Source organism: Camelus bactrianus, chromosome 1 (genome assembly GCF_048773025.1).
Source record: "Camelus bactrianus isolate YW-2024 breed Bactrian camel chromosome 1, ASM4877302v1, whole genome shotgun sequence".
Taxonomy (NCBI): Eukaryota; Metazoa; Chordata; class Mammalia; order Artiodactyla; family Camelidae; genus Camelus; species Camelus bactrianus.
Window position 1 is genome coordinate 16,479,089 of NC_133539.1, and position 17,039 is coordinate 16,496,127.

Genomic DNA, 17,039 nt, shown 5'->3' on the forward strand with positions numbered 1-17,039 from the left:
ATTACAAGAAATATTCTGTGTATTAGGTTATTTAAACTGAAAAGAAAATACAGTGTTTTGCTGGGTACCCTCAGATAAGTATATATCCATGAATTAATCCAATAAAAGATTTTTTTGAATGCATACAACGTGCCAGACATATTTTAGGCTCTAAAAGTGACCTAGTGACTAGTGACTGAGACAGAAAAATCCCTGACCTCATGATGTTTACATTCTAGCAGAAGACAATCAACAAAGTAAATAGGTAAAAGATATGTGTATTAGGATTCTCCAGAGAAAATCTACAGCATATATATATAAATGAGATTTACTATAAAGAATTGGCTCATGCAGTATGGAGGCTGGCAAGTCCCAAGGTCTGCAGGCTAAACTGGCAAGCTGGAGATCCAGGAAAGCTGATGGTTTAGTTGCAGTCTGTGTCCTAAGACCTGAGACCCAGGAGAGCCAGAGGTCTAGTCCCATTCCAAAAGCTGCCAGGTTTGAAACCCAGGAAGAGCCTGTGGTTCAGTTTGAGTTTGAAGGCAAGAAGAAGCCAATGTTTTTACTCAAAGACAGTCAAGCAAAAAGAGTTCCTTCTTGTGCAGAAGGATCAGTCTTCTGTTCTCTTTTGCCCTTCGTTAATTAGATAAGCCCCACCCATACTGGGGAGAAAGATCTGCTTTACTCAATCTACCTATTAAAATGGTAATCTAGAGGATAAAAACAAATTGGAAACTGATCACGAGGCTTAGAACATACTCTCTACATGCAGTTGTAATGTATGCTTGAGGAACTGACTATAGCATCTTGCAGATTCATAATGAAAGACTACAACACTAATTTGACAGTGGAAGAGGCCCTGGAATTGTGTTTGTTAAAACATTCAAGCCAGTGATGAGCTATGACATACAGTGTCCCTTGAAGTGAATGGAAACTATGACAGATTGGTTCTAGACCAAGTCAATACAGCACAAGGCACATTCCCAGGGGCTCTGAAAACCCTATACCTGGATAATCAACCGCGTGTTTTTTGGCAGTCATATCCATCAGCAAGGCACAAGGCATGAAAGAAGCCCCTAAGTTAGTCATGGTTTCAGGGGCTGTATTGTATGGATTGAATTTATTTGAATGGGCAGGATATCTCTTTAAATAGCAAAATCAAGAGGCTATGCACACACTGAAGAATTGGTGTATATATCTCCCGAGGGCTTATGTCGGCCATAGAAGACTGCCCAAGTGACCCTTGCCAGAGTAAAGGCATTTGCAATCCATCACCGGCTGGAGGTTAGTATTGAGAATTGCAGTGCCTTCAACATAGGGGCATATTGTGAAGTGAGCATAAGTCCGTGTTCCTCCAATCTGTGCCTTTGTGGTGGTAATGCACTGTGGGCAGTGGACTTTGTTTGCCAATGTAGATGATTATGTACTGGTCAGAGGTGCCAGCTCAGTCCATGTTGCAAAGATTGAACCCTGTAAAAATGGTGGAATATGTTTTGACAGTTGGGATGGTACTGTTTGTTAGTATGATTCAGGTTTTAGGGGAGAAATGTGTCAGAGTGACATCAGTGAATGCGCTGGAAACTCCTACCATAACAGGGACTTTTACGAGAATACGCATGGCTCCTATCAGTGTAACTGCAGCCTTGAGTACAGACGGAAAGCACTGGGAGACCACAACGCTTAATCAACATGTGTTGACTCTATGAAGTATTAGCTTGGCTGAAAGAATTAGGATTGTTTTTATAATGAGGATCTTTTTATTGGTGGTGGTGGTGTTCGTCCTTTGCTGCAAGATGAGTTGTTGAAAGAAGAAACACCAGGCTGAACCTGAAGACAAACATGTGGGACCGTCCATGGCTTTTCCTGCAAAGACTGTGGTTTGAGTCAAAGTTAAATAAGAACGTTTGCTTAGACGTACCGCCCCAGGTGTCTAACCATCCTATTTCCTACACTCTAGGCGTTCAGTGTTATTCTAGGAACAGCCTTTACTGAAATTCTTTTGAAGGATCTGTTATACCACAGCATCCTGAATTCAGCACCTTTAACCCTGAGCCTGAGCACAGACACGGAAGTGCAGTGGTTGTCTGTGTGGTGCTCTACACTTGCCTCCCGCTGCTCCTTCAAACTCTCCTCCTGACAGGGACTCAATACTGAAGCCTAACAGGGACTCCACCACTACATACTGAAGTACTGATCTTGATTCCTGTCTTTGCAAGAAACCTTTAGAAGAAAGGCCTTCTTCTTCACACGGTGCCTGGGAAAGCCTGTGTGAAGGGCAATCCCTTAGTCCCTTTCCATCTGAATCGTGTGATGACAAGGGGTCTCACCAGGATACATCGGACTGGATGCCAAGTTTTCCTCTCCCAGATAGACAAGAATTCCCCAGTTACTGATGAGCAGACAGCCCTGTACTCAACAGATCCAAATGCCATTGATATAGACAATTACCCTGAAGGTTGCGACATTGAAAGTGATTTTTCTGCCACCACTAGACTTTCGCGTGCCTGATGAACTGCCCCCGTGACCTCCAGAACTAAGTGAGCAATGTGAATCCGCAGACCCTCTGAGAGACATGCTGGCTGAAGGTAGTTTGGGTTCTTCATTGAGAAACTGGCCAAAGGTCAACCTGAATCAGTGACAACAGTGCCCAGTTTCCATCCCATCAATATGTCTGAACCCCAAAAAGCAGGCACTGGTGAGAATAGCACTTGTAGGGAACCGTACGCCCCTTACCCTCCAGGCTATCAAAGAAAACGTGAACGTCTCCACTGTAGAAAACATGCCTGTGTCTGTGTTCGCGTCCACACCTTCCTGCTCTGATGCGTCCGTGTGGGGAGTCCAAAGTCATGATGACTGACCACGGGAGTGCAGATGACTGCCCCTTTGAAGAGGTGATGATCCCGCCACTAGATTCACAGCAACATATGGAAATCTGATGCCAAAACTCCCCCAAAGTGCCTGGACTTTAATGAACTAAGAGATTATATAAGTAATTTTCTGTATTGCCTAAGCATTTTTTTTCAGTGAGCTGAAAGGAGCATGAATCTCATGCTTCTTGACATATGAGGCATTTCCAGTGTCCTAACCTGCTGTTTTTAGATGAGGTTTACGTTGGCTGTGACATTTCTGAACACTTTTTATGTTTACATTTGTCTGTGTTAAAATCATGAGGCGAAAATCAGTCCTCCCATCTTGGGAGCATGATTCATGTATTTATATAGATTTGATTATTTTAATTTTCCTGGGTTTCTTTTTTTTTTTGGTAATTTTTATATACAGATTTGATTTTTCATAGTTTGAACTGGACTTCCGAAATGTTTTGTGCATTTGTTTTTGGTGTTAGTGTCATTGCTTAGCATCCTGATTTTTTAAAATATAACTGGCGTTTCACTATATGTCTCTTTTCACTGAAGTATGGCTGTTTAGAACCAAAACCATCATGACAGTTTTTATAGTGTTTGTATAGTTGTGATGCAATGGTCTTGTAAAGGTTTTTACCGAAAACTACCATTAGCCAGTTCTTTTTACTGACAATAAATGATTGATAAAATTAAAAAAAATATTAACCTCATTCAGAAATACTCTCACAAGTACACTCAGAATAATGTTTGACTGAAGGTATGGGCACCCCATGACCTAGTCAAGTGGACAGAGTTAACCATCATACTCTGGTGTATTAGATGGAGCATGTCTGTCATATTGAGGAACAGCCAGGAGGCTGGTGTGTCTGGAGTGGAGTGAACATAAAGTATAGAAGGAGGAGATGAGGCCACAGACGTAATGGGGGGCCAGGTAGACTAAAGCTTGGTAGACCATTTGGCTGTTACTGGGAGTGGGAGCCAACAGAGGGATTTGAACAGAGAAGTGACTTGGTCTGATTTAAGTTCTAAGTATCTCACTGGCTGCAGTTTTGAGAATTGACTGCAGTGGTGAAAATGGGGAGTTCACTTAGGTTGCCTGTAGTGGGCTGAATGGTCCCCCCCCCCCAAATATGTCCATATCTTAATCCTAAAAGCTCTGAATGTTACCTTATTTGGAAAAAGGGTCTTTGTAGTTACAATTAAGTATCCTGAGATGAGGAGATCATCCTAGATTGTAAGAGAAAGACAGAGGGAGAACTGGGATAGACAGAAGAGGAGCAGACAGACAGAGAGGAGGAGGCAATGTAGCCATGAAGGCGGAGTGGGGAGGCCACAAATGTAGGAATACTCACAGTCTCCAGAAGCTGGAAGAGGCAAGGAAGGATTTTCCTCTAGAACTTTCAGAGGGAGCACAGTCCTACCCAGACCTTGACTTCAAACTCCTGGCCTTCAGAACTCTGAGAGAAAAAATTTCTGTCGTTTCAAGCCACCTAGTTTGTGGTAATTTGTTACGGCAGCTACAGAAAAGAATGTACGAGGCCCTTGTGATAATCTTGGTGTGAGAAGTTGCTAGCTCAGCTCTTTCCCATAGACTCTGGATCCTGGCTGCCTAATGGCTGTCCCCAGATTACCCAACAGGCCACTCAATCTCAGCTTCAGTCATCCCTTTCTTATTTTGATTCTGCTCCACTTCCTGAATTCCCTACTTCAGTTGACCATACATCATTCTTCTTGGCATTTATTTCACTGTGGGTAGTTTTATGAACTACTTCTTCCCAAGCAGAGTTAAGTACTTTCTTTCTTTCTCCCCCCCCCTCCTCATGAGACCCTGCCTATAGATCTAATATGACAATGATAATGTTCTATTATGCGTTCATCTCTTTCTCTGCACACTCTGAAGGGCAGGGACTGTGTTTCATTTATTTATCTCGTGGTCTAAGCACTTGGTATATTGTCTGTTTAGAGCACATGCTTAATATGATTTACAAAGTGAATAATCTATCTTCCTAATCACTCAAGCCAGAAGTCTTAGAGATGCTCTTGGTTCTTCATGCCTCATTAATCTCTATATTGAATTGGCCATTTACCGCTATTCACTTTACTTTCCAAATACCTTTTGTATCTGCCTCCCACTTGCCATCCTTGCTGTCATCAACCTGGTTTTCACAGTTATTCACTGGAACTATTTCAAAGTGCTTACTTCCTCCAGTTTTATGGTTTATTCACCACATAGCTGTGAGGATGAGGTTTTAAACATGTACATTTGGTCATTGTATTTCCTGTTAAAATGACCTTGGTGACTTTCAAAGAACTTATCTGACATACAAGTTTTTTCCATGTTCTGGCTATTTTATGTCCTCACAGTGCAATTGTGTTGAACTACTTGTTCTTTATTCATGTAAATCTATAGATCTACATCTTCACCACAGGGCGTTGGTGATAGGCTCTCAGGGCAGAAAGGTTTATAAGAGATGATTCCTACCCTCAGTGAATTCTTAGATGAATATTGGAGGCAGTCTTTTTTTTAAATTTTGTTTTATTTTATTTTATTTATTGAAGTACAGTTGATTTGCAATGTTTCAGGGGTACAGCAAAGTGGTTCAGTTAGACATATATATATTTATCTATTGTTTTTCAGATTCTTTTCCATTATAGGTTATTACAAAATATTGAATATAGTTTCCTGTGCTATACAGTAGGTTCTTACTGTTTATCTATTTTATATATAGTAATGTGCACCTGTTAATCCCAAATTCCTAATTTATCCCTGCCTACCTTTCCCCTTTGGTAGCCATGAGTTTCTTTTCTATGTCTGGAGACGGTAATTTTAGATGTTATAATTGTTACAATAAAATTGATTCTAAGAGTGATATAAACACTTGAAAGAAATATGTAGCCAGATCGGGGGATGAAATTGTCACACACAGACTGGTAGAGAGGATAAGAGATAACATACGAGCTATCTGAAAGGATAAGTAGGAATTAGTCAGGTAAAGAAGAAAAGGTGGCTTTTCAATTTTCAGCTAGAGGAAACTGTATTTGCAGAGGGAGAAAGTGCTCTCTTGGGGAAAACTGTGTGAACCTGTGTGTGTGAGTTGGGGGTAGTGATGAGACTGCAATTACCAGAAGCGGGTAGGTCAGAAACGACTTGTATAGCTGGTTAAGGGATTTGAATATTCTGCTCAAGGCAGTCAAGAATTATTGAAAGACGTAAATGCATAAGTGGCATGACCATATTTAGTTTTAAGAGAAATAATTCTGTGAGGACTCTAATCAATGGATTGGAGTAGAGCAAGAATGGAGGCAATGGAAGACCTTGGCAGTGGTTCAGTGGCAATGATTCTTGTAAAGTTATGAGAACTTGAACTAAATCCGTAGTCAGAGAATTAAGTCAGGGAATCAGAGAAGAAGCTATAACTTTGAAAGGTAGAACTAGTAGTATTTGATACCTGACATATGGGTCAGGGAGAAGGATGATTTAGGGGTGGTTCTGAGGCTTCTGGTTTGGGAGAAGAGAAAAATACAGGAAATACAGGAAAAGAGTACTGAGAGGAAGATGGTCACATTGAACTAAGGTGCTTACTGGACATCCAAGGGTAGACATGAGTGCACAATTAGTTTGGTTTCAGATATATATTTTGGAGTCACTGGCATATAGGCATTATTTGATGCCCTGGAGATTACATAATATCAGATAGGAAAATATTAGTGTGGGAAGAGAAGAGATGAGGAAAAAGGCCTGTTCAACCTCAAAAAGTCTGAGAACCTCAATACTTATGAGATGATTGAAGGAAGAGAGAGAAGTGGAAGGACAAGAAAGGAGGAAAACCATAGAAGAGTTTTAAAACCCCCAGCTAAGGAGGGAGTTTTGTGACACGGGGATGTTCTGCAGATTTAGGTGCAGCAGGGAAGTCAAGTAACATAAAAACTTCAACATTTTCTTTGAATCTGGCAACTGGAAGATCTTTGATAATATTAGTGAGAGCAGGTCCAGGAGAAAGTGAGGATAGAAACTGTCTTACAGCAGTGGTTTGAAGAGGAGATGCATGTTTATAAATGGGACATAAGATTGTAGACAACTTTTTCAAGTAGGAAGTAGTTTGGCATTGACGAGAATGATGTATGGTAGTAGCTATAAGACACAGAGGGTCAAAAAGCAAGACTTTTTAAACAGAAACACTGATGAGGAGATTAATATGCTGAAGGAAAAGAGCTAGAAAGAGAGAGACAGCTAAGTATATGGTCAGGAAGGGATAATTAATTTAGGACTATCCCTAAAGATATGGAGGAAGAATTAGATACAGAGCTCAGGGAAAAATATTTAGCTATAATTTTTTTCAGGGGAAACAGTAACTAAAGAATAGCAAGATAATGGCTTAAAAGGTCTGGATATGAGCACTAAAGCTCGCTGAAAGATGTAGATAACTTATCTTGTTAAAATCTGAGAAAAAAGGCAATATTTTCTCCTGAATGCAAAATGGTAAACTAATAGCAAACATCTAAATATAAAACATAAGATAATAACAACAACTGAGTAGTGAGAGTAGGGGAGACAATTAAATATGTTCTAAGTTAAATACTAACTCTTACAAGATCTTGATTGACTCCTATCAATCTTAGGGTCTTGGCTTGGATGTCGTTTCCTCCATAAAATGTTCTTTGAGTAGCTCAGTCAAGGTGGGGTCTCTCCTATGTGATTCTGTAGCATCTTTTGCTTTCCTACAGTTGCCCGTGGAATACTGAGTTGTAACTCTCAGTTCACGTGCTTATTTTCCAACTAGATTTCAAGCTACTTACGGATAAGCACCAGGTTTATCATTTTTACCATTTGATTTTCAAATCTCATTACAGTAGTTGGCAAGAGTAAGGGCTCAATATGTGTTGACTGAATATATGAGTCATTCTTGATTCTGAAATTTGGACTTATAGATTACAAAATGATTTAAAAATGTAAATGTAACCATAAATAGAATTTTAAAAAACAACATTTTTCTCTTTACTAGAGACTAGCATAGATAGCTGAATCATATTGTAAATTGTAAACAAGAAATGATTAAAAGTAGCATTAAAGGATACATTTAATATGAAATATATAAATTATGACAATATTTATAAATGTGTTAAACTCTTTTATTAAAAGAACAATCCTTTCAAGTAGGATTTAAAAATTCAACAAAATGATATTGAAAAAAGGTACTATTTAAGCAAAATCACCTAAAAAGTTAGAAGTCAAAGAATGAGCACTGGTCAATACAAACCAAAAGAAAGCTGGCACCCAAAGCAAAACCATTACCATATAGTAAAGGGGAAACTCACATTTTGCCATTCTTTTTTCATCTGTCTCTACCTCTTTAAGGATGTATGCATTTCATTAGTGAGTTATTGCTGTTGTATTTCAGAGCATATTCTAGAGATCATATTCTTTCACTAATAACCACTTAAGTAATGTAGATATCATTGACAGTTTTTGTGTTCTGTACACAAAGAATATGTTCATAGGACATTACAACATGATCACATATTAGGACACATAAACTCAACGTGTTATAAAAAAGCAGAACAGTTACAACACACAACCCCTGAACATGATGTAGGACACACAAAAATTAACAATATAAGTTTGACGTAAAGATCCAATCATTTGGAAATAAAAAAAACCTTATCTGTGTAACTTTCAGATCTAGAGGAATTACAGAATATTTAGAATGAAGTGACAACCAGAGTAGTAAGATTGTACTCAAGAATTTTAAACATGTTATTTATTTTATTAAATAAGAAAAAATAAAGCTTAAACGGGTTGTGTTAAAACAAGAAGTTAAAAGAGGGCTATACAAGGAATCTAGAACCAACAGTAGGACAGAACAAAAAAGATTAAAGCAGAAAATTATGAATTTAAAACCAAATTTAATATATATATTCCAAACTCACTTCCTTGAAAGGATCAATTAATAGATGAGCCTCAAGCAGAACAACAAAAACAACCACAGCAACAGGAAAGTGAGAGAGAGAGAGAGAGAGACAGAGACAGAGACAGAGACAGAGAGAGGAGAGAGAGAGAGAAGGGAAGGGAGGAAAAGTGAGAAATTTTAAATGAAAATGGTCATAACCACTAATTCATGAAGTTTCATTGTTATAGAGGCGGTAACTCTTCCCCAAGTCACTTATAAATATGATGTATTTCAATCAAAGTTGTGAAAGTTTTTCAGGGGGCAGATTTGACAAAATGATTCTAAAGTTATCTATGAAACTAATGTATTCTAAAGCTAAAAAACAAGTGAAATAAACAGTGTTTGGTAAAAATTGTTTTAAAAAAGTGAGGAAATAACAAACACAAAACAGGATGGTGGTTACCTGCAGGTGTGTGTGTAGGAAGGAGAGGCAGGGGGATGGGACGGGGAGGACACAGGTAGGTGTAAGTTACCATTAATGTTCCTGTTCTTGGGCTGGGCGATGGATTAATGTGTCTTTATTTCATTATTAAACAATAAATGAATGAATGCTATATAAATAAAGTAATATAAGTCTGTTCCAATAACTATGATTGATCAAGAATTACAATCACCTCAGTTTCATGCACCTAAGGCTCGTTGTGAAAATTTAATGAGAGAGAAAACCTAAAGAAACTTTTCCATAGAAGAAGAAGATATGTGTGTGTGTGTGGGGGGGGGTGGGGTGGGATGGGGCGAGGAGGCATTAAGGGGTAGATTTAAGCTTCTTGGCATTAAAATATATTGTAAAGCTTTGTTAATAAAAGCAGTATATTCCCGGTCCAAAATCAATCTAAAGAAATAGAGTAGGAAGTCCAGAAATAGATGTGTGTTTTGTGTATTAATGATGATGAATGATGTGTCGAAGATAATTTAGCATAGTTAACCTGGGCTATCTTGTTCTCAATAGATTTTTATTGTCTTCATTAAGTTGATATTTCCTACCAATGTCAGACAGAATAAATCATTTAAAAATTATTTTGAGACAGTTACTAAAAATTCAGAAAGAGATTAAGCTCCATTTCTTGCTTCCATAATAATTAAAATAAATTTCAGTTGGAATTACTATTTAAATAGAAAAAGAAAACAGAGATATTGGAAAACAATATGAGCAAGTATTTATGTAATTGAGAAGCATGTGAAAGACTTCATAAGTATAAACGTCAAAGAAGTAAACAAAAAGGCTTTTGATTTTTGCCTCTTCTGTTAAACAATATTTTGGAGCGAGCCTTTCCTCCCCTAGGACTTTGTGGTTAGTTGCCTTCAGGAAATCTTAGCCAGACTCATTTCTATGCCCCTCTTCAGAGAGATTTGCCTTTTCTAAAGGGGTATGTGAATTTTTTTTTCATTTATCCTTGAAGTTCAATCAATTAAAAAAGATAGTTATGAGTGAGCCATAGTCTGCCACAGATGTCCCTGAAATATGTATACTCTTACTTGGCATATTTGGGTTCTTTCTTCATTTTTGAAAGATTTTTCCAAATTATATCTTTGACTATTTTTAATAAAAAATATTTTGTTGGATTTAAGATGACTGGTGAATATTACCCATTTCTTTCCTTCTCAAGTTTGAAAACAAGCAAGAAATAAGACCCAGGAGACAGATTAGTAGAGTTTAATATGCTACCTTTATTACAGTAAAGCTGGAAAGTATGCCTTGGGAGCTGAGGCCAAGTGGATTTCTGATAGTCCTCCTGCATTAGACAGACTTACTCACCGTGTTTCATGCCCCTCAGACAGCCCTGTGAGTCGCCCTGAGATGGAGAGCTGGCTGTACCTCTCCACAAACAGGAAGGTCAGAAGCAAGGGCCAGCGGGCACAGAGCCACGCCTTTCCAGTCCTTTATTCCAAATTCACCCGTCAGGTAAATCAATCTGTCCCAGGGGAAAACAGAAGGAAAGGACAGACTCAAGGTGAAATAGCTGTTCCACATTTTTTCCTCTCAGAGAACCGAGTATTGCTTCCCTCTCTCAATAGAAAGACGAAGCAGGGGGAAATAAGAGGTTGATAAAGAGTCCTTGCTTGAGCCAGCCTGAGCCAGGCTCCTGAACCTCCTCCTAGGCCCAGCTGTGACCTTCCTTGTAAAATCTAGTTTTGGGAAGAACTTGGCTATATCAGTTTGATGAGAACCACCACCCCTGGCACCATGACCCTTCACCCTTCACGATGTCCGATCACCTTTGAAACCTGATCATCTGACCTGGTTCTTCACCGCCCTCCCCCACCCCCCACCTTCCCCCGGGGAGTGTTTTCTCATCCGGGCCTGTCTTCAGCAAAGAATCCTGTCAGGTCAGTTTAGCCAGAATCTCCCTTACCCCTGATGTTTCTTCTTAAAAATTTTCTGTCCGCTGACCCTCACCCTGCTCCTTGGCTATAAATTCCCACCGACCCAGGCTGTCTTCTGAGTTGAGCCCAATCACTTTCTCTTGTAAAATTCCATTGCAATGGTCCCTATACCTGTCACGGTGGTCCTGCATAAAGTCTGCGTTACCATCTCTAACAAGTGTCATCGAATACTTTTTTCCAACATTATTTGGAGGGTTTTCTATTTCAGACAACAGTTATGACAGTCTATCTTTTTTACCTCGATTCCTTCATTTTTAGTTTTTCTCTGATTGCTTTAATCTCTTTATCATCTGTCTTCCGTGTGACTGTCTCCATCTTTCCTCCATGACAATTATTCAGTCTGTAGCCATGTGTGTTGTGTTTCCTGTTTTTTAAAATTCATCCATTAAGTCTTTGCTAATATTATTTTGGCCCTCAAGTTGTTTCATTAAACCTGCAATCCTCTCATGTCATTCTTAAAAAAAAAATGTTTGAGCATTTTTGTTAATATTCTGAATAGTTTGACGCACTTGGGCATTTTTTTCCCTTAGGTTATGTGTATTTTCCTCCTTCTCTCCCTTAATCCTTTCTTCCCTCCCTCTCTTCCTTGCTTTCTTTCTTCCTTCCTCTGTGTAGCCTGCATGCTTCCCAGGCCATTCCTTTTTCTAGCTTACTCATGCTTGGGTGGCTTTGCCCAGAAACTTGCTTTGATTTGATAGAGTGTGGGAAGATTCTTACCTCCCTTTCCACCATCCCTTTGACATATTTACTTCCTCCACAACTTGAGTGCTAAATTTGTGGTGATCCATCTCCTTTTGGTAGCAGTAAAGCTAAGCAGTGACTGGGAGGAAGAGCTCAGCTAAGGGGCTGTGCCACCATTATTGGAAGACCTGAACTCTGCTGTCTCTTCCAAGATCGCGTAAACCAGGGCGGCCACTCCAGGACCCACTGGACCTGATTGGGGGTTGTACTCCATTCCTGGGGGTGAATATCTTTGCATTACAGGTGGGATCCCCAGTTTGTTATGTATAACTCTGGGTCTCGTCTCCAACATTATTATTTTTTTTTAAAACCAGTTTCTCTCTACATTTGTAGTATTCTAGAGTCAGAACAGGGGAAAGACGATACTTCCCCTCCTCTGCATTTAGCTCCTTATAGACGTGAGGTGTGGTTGGCATAAGGTCCTATGCCTCCCCTAAAGATGTTTGTGCCCCAGTCCTTGGAACCTGTGAATATGTTATGGTACATAGCAAAAGGGACTTTGTAGATGCAATTAAAGTTACTGACCATAAAATAGGGAGATTATTTTTGGTTTACCCAAGAGGGCCCAACCAAATCACATGAGCCCTTAAAAGCAGAGAACTTTCTCCAGCTGGAGGCAGAAGAGATAAGGCAGAAGGAGAATTCAGAGAGATTCAAAGCATGAAGAGGACTCAACAGGAAGTTGCCGGTTTGAAGTGGAGGGGCAACCTGCTGAGGAATTAAGGAGCTGAGAGAGGCTGCTGGCTGACAGCCAGGAAGGAAACAGAGACCTCAGCCCTACAGCCCAAAAACCGAACTCTGTCAACAGCCTGGATGAGCTTGGAAACAGACGCTCTCAGAGCCTCCAGATAAGAGCCCAGCTTGCCAAAGACTTGATCTCAGCCTGCGAAACCCTGGCCAGAGGAACCAGCTGAGCTCACCAGACTCCTGACCTACAGAGCTGTGAGATAATAAATTTGTGTTGTTTTAAGTGGCTAAATTTGGGGTAATTTGTTATGGCAGCTATATAAAATGAACGCCTGGATGTATTAGTTAGAAATGTTGTAATTTTGCTGACTAGACTGGTCTGTGAACAGGATGGGCAGGGGTGGGGGTAGGATTTACTTTGCTAAGCTACCTGGTTCTACTCCAGGCTCTTCTTGGGCACCTTTTGGGGAAATAATATAAAAATAATTAGACTCTGCTTTTTTGGGGGCAGCTTTTCGTGAATTTATCTTGTTCATTTGAAAGTATATGTGCTTGAAATCATGTGGTATTGGAAGAGAGAGAATCAGTATAGCTTCATTCAACCTTTTGGGTCCAGAAATCTCATCAAATCATCAGACATGAGTGTGACGGAGCATTTCATGCATCTAGAATCAAGACACACTAGTGAAAATAAAGGCTGTTTGAAAATAAAATAAATTATATATATGTGTTTGTGTGCAATAGTTAATTTTACATACCAACTCACCTGGGCCAGGGGGTGCCCAGATATTTGGTCAAACATTATTTCTGAGTGTGTCTGTGGGTGTGTTTTCAGAAGTTATTAGCATTTGAATTCATAGATTGAGTAGAGCAGACTGCCCTTCCCAATTTGCGTGGGCATCATTCAATCTGTTGAGGGCTTGAATAGAATAAAAGCTGGGGTAAGAGAGAACTTGCTCTCTGCCTGACTGCATGAGCCGAGACATTGGTCTTATGCCCTTGGGCTGGGACTTACACCATTGGTTCTCCTGCTTCTCAGGCCTTTGGACTTGCACTGGAACCACACCACTGGCTTTCCTGGGTCTCCAGCCTGCAGACAGATTGTGGGATTTCTCAGCCTCCATAATACATAATGTGAGCCAATGTCTTATGAGAAGTCTACAGTTATATCTCTTTATTATCCATCTATCCATCTTTCTATTTATCTCCTATTGGTCCTGTTTCTCTGGAGAACCCTGACTAATACAGGGTGTGTATATATTTCTATGTACACACAAATAGGACACAATATACTTTTATTTTATTAATATATGAAAGCTGAAAATATAAATTAAACAAATATTTATTCTTCTTTCTGGAAAGGTAAAGTATAAAAAGTAGCATGACTTTAACTTTGAAGAGAATATCAATTGTAGCCCCAAACACTCATCTTGGTCGCAGGAATGAAAATTGGAATATGAGAATGGATTTCTTGAATTTATTGTTTTGGACTTCTAGTATTTTCATCCCACAGAAATGTGCCAGGAGCCTGTCTTGTGTCAGTACTGGTTGTTGAGGAGTGAGTGATGAGCAAGGTAGATCCTATCTCTGCCTTTTAGGAGCATTTGTGACAGCCCAAGAGAGCAGGTTTGGTTCAATTAAGTCAGCAAGCATGGGCTCATATTGATATGAATATGGTTGACCAAGGCATTCTTCTGAGTGTACTCTTATCCTCCTATTTTTTGGGGGGCTAATTAGATTTTTAAAATTTATTTATTAATTTGTTATGTATTTGTTTACTTTAATGGAGGTCTTAGGGATTGAACCCAGGACCTCATGCAAGATAAGCATGCCCTCTACCACTGAGCTATACCTTCCCGACTTACCAAGCCCTCTTCTGTGCTGTTGGGCTCTACCAGTGTTCCTGTTATAGGGTGTGCTGGGAAATACCAGTCACTAAACAAATGTCATAAAATAGAGGACATGCAGTAGAGGAATGAACCAACTCAGTAGCCAAATGAAGATTTCTCTGAGGAAACCTCTAAGGTAAATGGTAATTAGAATCTAACCAGTTGATGGGGAGGCCTGGAGAGCCTGCCAGGCAGAGGCAGAAGACTCAGGGGATATAGAGAGCATGGTAAGGTTGTCTGACTGGTAGGTGTTTTTTATGGTGGGAGGAAGAGAGTAGGGTGGAGTTGGGCTAATTTCTGGACTTTTGTCAGCAGCTATAAGGTAATACCATTTTGTCTGTCTTGATCAACTGCCACAATAACTTGGGGGAATCAGGAAATAGCATGATTTTTATTTTTCTTACTTTATTGAGATATAACTGACAGATAACACTGGGTAAGTTTAAGGTACACAACGTAGTGATTTTATATACATATGTATATATTGAAAAGTGGTTATCACAAAAACGTTAATTAACACACCCATCACCTCATATAGTTACAATTCCTTTTCTGTGGTGAGAAGTTTCAAAATCTATTCTCTAAGCAACTTTCAAATATACAATACAGTATTGTTAACTATGGTCACCATGCTGTACATGACATCCCTAGAACTTACTCATCTTATAACTGGAAGTTTATACCCTTTGACCACCTTCACCCATTTCCCTACCTACCCCCCCAATACCTTTGCAACTGCCACTCTGTTCTCTGTTTCTATGAGAAACAGAAAATTCCACGTGTAAGTGAGATCACGCCATATTTTTCTTTCTCTATTTGACTTATTCACTCAGCATGATGCCCTCAAGTTTCATCCATGTTGTTACAAGATTTCTTTCTTTTTTTTTTATAACTGAGTAATATTCATTGGAATATATATATATATATCAAATTTTCTTTATCCATTCATTCATTTATAGACACTTACGTTGTTTCCATGTATTGGCTATTGTAAATAATGCTGCCATGAACACAGAAGTGCAGATATCTCTTCAAGATAGTGATTTCATTTCCTTCAGATGTGCACTCAGAAGTAGAATTCCTGGATTGTATGGTGGTTCTATTTTTAATTTTCCAAGGAGCCTCCATACTGTTTTCCATAGTGGTTGTACCAATTTACATTTCTACCAGCAATGCCCAAGTGTCCTCTTTTCTCCACATCCTTGCCAACACTTGCAATTTCTTGTCTTTTTGATGACAGCCATTCTAACAGGTGTGAAGTCATATCTTGTGGTTTTGATATGCACTTCCCTGATGATTAGCTATGTTGAGCGCCTCTTCATGTGTTTGTTTCAGCCTGATTTTTAACACATAATCTTCATTAGACATGTTTTATCGACACTCTATAGAATGGAAATCTTCAGGGAAAATGATACTGAGTCTATGGATTGTTATTATCATGCTGTGCGGCTGGTGACTCTTATCTTTGATGGAGCCCAGAATATGGTTGCCAATTGCCCTATGTTCCTTTATTCACTCATTTCTCCATTTTTTTCAACAAACACATTTAATATATTGTTTGCCCCCTTTAGTTTGTTCTCAGTCATTGGGCATAGATCTGTGTTAGTTTTCTATCACTAGCAACAAATTGCCACAAACTTAGTGCCTTAAAACAACAGCACAAGTTCATTCTCTCACAGTTCTGTAGGTCAGAGTTGGACACTGAGCACTGGGCTAACACAAGGTGTTGGTAGGGGTATATCTCTTCCTTGAGGTTATAAGGAGAATCTGTTTCCTTGCTTTTTCTGGCTTCAAGAGGCTGCTCTTATTCCTTGGCTGGAGGGTCCCCTTTTAATTTTTGAAAGCAACATAGCATTTCTCTGAGCCAGCTTGCCTTGTCATATCCCTTTCTCCAATTCTCTTCTGTCTCCCTCTTCCATTCTTAAGAACACTTGTGATGAAATTGGGTCTACCCAGATAATCCAGGAAATCTCCCTCTTTTAAGGTCAGCCCAATAGCAACCTTAATTCCATCTTCAACCTCAACTCCCTTTGCCATGTGATGTAAGATATTCATAGGTTCTAGGAATTAGAACATGGACATCTTTTGCGGGGGGTGACATTATCCTGTCTACCATGATTCCTTGCAATCTACTTCTTGTCTTTTCTTATTTGGGTAACATAAAACTGATCTCTTGACTTTTTTCCTCTAGGCACCCCTCTCTCTAGAGGGGTTGATCTCTTGCCTGTGGTCCCCTCCTTTGACCCCATCTCTTCTGTACCTCCTGCACTCTCATCCCCATCAGCCTAGCTGACGCCCAGATCTGACATTTTCTGGCTTGCTTTTCCCTTCTGTTATCAACTACATTTTTGAATTCTAGGCACATCTTATCCTTTGTCTTTGGGCAAGCTACTCTATTCCTCCCAATGCTGTGAGTTACATGGTTAAAATGTAGAGAGTGAGTTGTAGCAAGTGATTGTAATGAGCCCTCCTCTAATTCCAGCTGTGAAGAAGGACAGATAGCACCCTTTTGCTTGGTGTTATGCAGTAATAGCTGCTGTTCTTAAAAT

General features: G+C 39.5%; 1 pseudogene; it reads left to right on the plus strand.

Moving 5' to 3' along the window:
• Positions 1 to 12,717: 12,717 nt before the first annotated feature.
• Positions 12,718 to 17,039, plus strand: part of LOC123617307 (large ribosomal subunit protein uL30 pseudogene) — a 50,791-nt pseudogene continuing 46,469 nt past the window's right edge.